Source organism: Penaeus chinensis, chromosome 36 (genome assembly GCF_019202785.1).
Source record: "Penaeus chinensis breed Huanghai No. 1 chromosome 36, ASM1920278v2, whole genome shotgun sequence".
In the NCBI taxonomy this organism is placed as follows: Eukaryota; Metazoa; Arthropoda; class Malacostraca; order Decapoda; family Penaeidae; genus Penaeus; species Penaeus chinensis.
The window spans coordinates 4,724,650-4,729,649 of NC_061854.1; the positions used below are offsets into that span (position 1 = coordinate 4,724,650).

At 34.8% G+C, this 5,000-nt stretch overlaps 1 protein-coding gene across 1 annotated transcript in view; it reads right to left on the reverse strand.

Annotated features, from left to right (window-relative positions):
- LOC125044801 (putative oxidoreductase GLYR1 homolog) overlaps positions 1-5,000 on the reverse strand; it is a 34,211-nt gene that overhangs the window by 18,674 nt on the left and 10,537 nt on the right. The window lies entirely within an intron of this gene.

Below are 5,000 nucleotides of genomic sequence, written 5' to 3' on the forward strand. Positions count from 1 at the left end.
CCAACCTATCCCTCCATCTATCTATCTACCTTCCAACCTATCTCTCCATCTATCTATCTACCTACCAACCTATCTCTCCATCTATCTATCTACCTACCAACCTATCCATCCATCTATCTATCTACCTACCAACCTATCTCTCCATCTATCTATCTACCTACCAACCTATCCCTCCATCTATCTATCTACCTACCAACCTATCCCTCCATCTATCTATCTACCTACCAACCTATCTATCCATCTATCTATCAAGAATACGGATATAACACGCGAGAGAGCTTAGCTGGAACGACGCGACGATCTGGGAATCGAATGAGATTCCTACTTAGATTCCAGGAATTCCTCTTGTCAACACGGAAGTATATTTCCACATTCCCGTCACTCGTGTATATATATAGATAGATAGATATATAGATAGATAGATAGATAGATAGATAGATAGATAGATATAGATAGATAGATAGATAGATAGATAGATAGGTAAATATAGATCTAAATATAGATAAAGATATAGATATAACTATATATGGATAGATGGACAGATTAATGCATAGGCAGGCAGGTAGATGGGTAGAGTGATGGATTGATAGATAGGTAGATAGATAGAAGGTAGGTAAGTAGATAAATAGATAGATAGATAGGTAGATAGACAGACAGATATAGAGATAGATAAAAGGTAGGTAGATAGGTCGATAGATGGATTGATAGAAAGATAGATAGATAATTAAATAGATAGACTGATGAATTAATAGATAGATAGATAGATAAACAGATTAACAGATAGATAGATATATAGATAAATAGAAAGATAGATAGATAGATAGATAGATAAGTCAACAGGTAGATTTAACGATGTGATGGAGCGGTTGATAGGTAGACAAATAGTTTTAATGGATAGATAGATAAGTAGAGAGGCAAACAGGTAAACAGACAAACAGATATACAAATAGATAAAAGGATAAATGGAGAGAGAAAAGAGCAAAGAATCAGGAGATAAGACAGAGAGAAAGACAAGGAAGTGATGTATCTGCAAGTTACCTCTCAAAGCTTCATTTTCTTTTGTATTGCATGCCGTTGCAAGAAATAAAAAACGAATGAGGTAATGTCAGCTTTAGAAAAAAAAAAAAGGGGGGGGGGGAGGATTATTTGCAAAAATAACAACCGGAAGATAAATAGTTTCACCCCCCTTCCCCCCCCCCTTGAAGTTGTAAAGGGTAAAATGCCAGTTAAGAAAAAAAAAAAAAAAAAAAAAAAAAAATAGTGGAGATGATTTGCAACAGCAACCACAACCGCAACAATAATATCTGTCTACCTACCTATCTATATATATATATTAATCTACCTATCTATCTATTTATACATTCATCTATCTGTCTATCCATTCATTTATCTATCTATCTATCCATTAATTTCTCTATCTATCCATCTATCAATCTACCTACCAACCTATCCTTCCATCTATCTATCAACCTACCAACCTATCTCTCCATCTATCTATCTACCTACCAACCTATCTATCCATCTATCTATCAAGAATACGGATATAACACGCGAGAGAGCTTAGCTGGAACGACGCGACGATCTGGGAATCGAACAAGATTCCTACTTAGTATCCAATTATTCCTCTTGTCAACACGGAAGTATATTTCCACATTCCCGTCACTCGTATATATATATATATATATATATATATATAGATAGATAGATAGATAGATAGATAGATAGATAGATAAAGATATAGATATAGATATAGATAAAAGGTATGAATGAGAATGAATATCTTCACAATACAAGAGATGTATTTGACCGGTTTCGACTTTGTCTTCGTCAGAAATACATGTATTTCTGACAAAGACAAAGTCGAAACCGGTCAAATACATCTCTTGTATTGTGAAGATATTCATTCTCATTCATAACTTTAATATATTTGTCAACATGAACGCGGTTCATAGATATAGATATAGATAGATAGATAGATAGATAGATAGATAGATAGATAGATAGACAGATAGATAGATAGATAGATAGGTAGATATAGATCTAAATATAGATAAAGATATAGATATAACTATATATGGATAGATGGACAGATTAATGCATAGGCAGGCAGGTAGATGGGTAGAGTGATAGATTGATAGATAGGTAGATAGATAGAAGGTAGGTAGGTAGATAAATAGATAGATAGATAGGTAGATAGACAGATAGATATAGAGATAGATAAAAGGTAGGTAGATAGGTCGATAGATGGATTGATAGATACTGTAGATAGATAGATAATTAAATAGATAGACAGATGAATAAATAGATAGATAGATAGACAAACAGATTAACAGATAGATAGATAGATAGATGAATAGAAATATAGATAGATAGATAGATAGATAAGTCAACAGGTAGATTTAACGATGTGATGGAGCGGTTGATAGGTAGACAAATAATTTTAATGGATAGATAGATAAGTAGAGAGGCAAACAGGTAAACAGACAAACAGATATACAAATAGATAAAAGGATAAATGGAGAGAGAAAAGAGCAAAGAATCAGGAGATAAGACAGAGAGAAAGACAAGGAAGTGATGTATCTGCAAGTTACCTCTCAAAGCTTCATTTTCTTTTGTATTGCATGCCGTTGCAAGAAATAAAAAACGAATGAGGTAATGTCAGCTTTAGAAAAAAAAAAAGGGGGGGGGGGGAGGATTATTTGCAAAAATAACAACCGGAAGATAAATAGTTTCACCCCCCTTCCCCCCCCCTTGAAGTTGTAAAGGGTAAAATGCCAGTTAAGAAAAAAAAAAAAAAAAAAAAAATAGCGGAGATGATTTGCAACAGCAACCACAACCGCAACAATAATATCTGTCTACCTACCTATCTATATATATATATTAATCTACCTATCTATCTATTTATACATTCATCTATCTGTCTATCCATTCATTTATCTATCTATCTATCCATTAATTTCTCTATCTATCCATCTATCAATCTACCTACCAACCTATCCTTCCATCTATCTATCAACCTACCAACCTATCTCTCCATCTATCTATCTACCTACCAACCTATCTATCCATCTATCTATCAAGAATACGGATATAACACGCGAGAGAGCTTAGCTGGAACGACGCGACGATCTGGGAATCGAACAAGATTCCTACTTAGTATCCAATTATTCCTCTTGTCAACACGGAAGTATATTTCCACATTCCCGTCACTCGTATATATATATATATATAGATAGATAGATAGATAAAGATATAGATATAGATATAGATAAAAGGTATGAATGAGAATGAATATCTTCACAATACAAGAGATGTATTTGACCGGTTTCGACTTTGTCTTCGTCAGAAATACATGTATTTCTGACAAAGACAAAGTCGAAACCGGTCAAATACATCTCTTGTATTGTGAAGATATTCATTCTCATTCATAACTTTAATATATTTGTCAACATGAACGCGGTTCATAGATATAGATATAGATAGATAGATAGATAGATAGATAGATAGATAGATAGACAGATAGATAGATAGATAGATAGGTAGATATAGATCTAAATATAGATAAAGATATAGATATAACTATACATGGATAGATGGACAGATTAATGCATAGGCAGGCAGGTAGATGGGTAGAGTGATGGATTGATAGATAGGTAGATAGATAGAAGGTAGGTAGGTAGATAAATAGATAGATAGATAGGTAGATAGACAGATAGATATAGAGATAGATAAAAGGTAGGTAGATAGGTCGATAGATGGATTGATAGATAGATAGATAGATAATTAAATAGATAGACAGATGAATAAATAGATAGATAGATAGACAAACAGATTAACAGATAGATAGATAGATAGATGAATAGAAATATAGATAGATAGATAGATAAGTCAACAGGTAGATTTAACGATGTGATGGAGCGGTTGATAGGTAGACAAATAATTTTAATGGATAGATAGATAAGTAGAGAGGCAAACAGGTAAACAGACAAACAGATATACAAATAGATAAAAGGATAAATGGAGAGAGAAAAGAGCAAAGAATCAGGAGATAAGACAGAGAGAAAGACAAGGAAGTGATGTATCTGCAAGTTACCTCTCAAAGCTTCATTTTCTTTTGTATTGCATGCCGTTGCAAGAAATAAAAAACGAATGAGGTAATGTCAGCTTTAGAAAAAAAAAAAAGGGGGGGGGGAGGATTAGTTGCAAAAATAACAACCGGAAGATAAATATTTTCACCCCCCTCCCCCCCCCCCCCCCCTTGAAGCTGTAAAGGGTAAAATGCCAGTTAAAAAAAAATAAAAAAAATAGTGGAGATGATTTGCAACAGCAACCACAACCGCAACAATAATACCCCCCCCCCCATCTCCCTCCTCTCCCCCCTCCCCCCTTTAGTTGCAAAGGAAATGTACAATTTAATCTTCGGTTAAAAGCAATTTTTTTTTTTTCCCTTTTTTTTTTTTGGGGGGGGGGGGGGGGTGGGCAACCGCTTCCGGTAAGTTTATCTGCTATTGTATTTTTTTTATTTTTTTTTTTTTTTTTTTAGTCCCTTCTTCGTTCACATTTTAATTTGTGTTGTTTAACGAGGACTCAAGGGGGGGGGGGGGGAGGGGGGAGAGGGGAGGGGAGAAGGGGAGAGAAAAAGATTCTGATTTCTTGGTTTCTTTTGTTTGTTCATGACTGGGTCCAAATTGTCTTTTTTTTTGTTTTTTTTTTATCAAAGTGAGTACGTCATTTGTGTGTTGTGTGTGTTTGTTTGAGTGTGTTTGTTTGTGTGTGTGTGTGTGTGTGTGTGTTTGTGTTTGGGTGTGTATATGTGTGTGTGTGTGTGAGAGAGTGTGTGTTTGTTTATTTGTGTGTGAATGTGTTTGTTTGTGTGTGTGTCTGTTTGTGTATGTGTGTGTGTGTGTCTGTTTGTGTGTGTGTGTGTGTGTGTAAGTGCGCGCGTGTGTGCATGAGCGTGTGTGTAAATGTAGCATTTGGCGGAGTAGCAGACGTCCTGG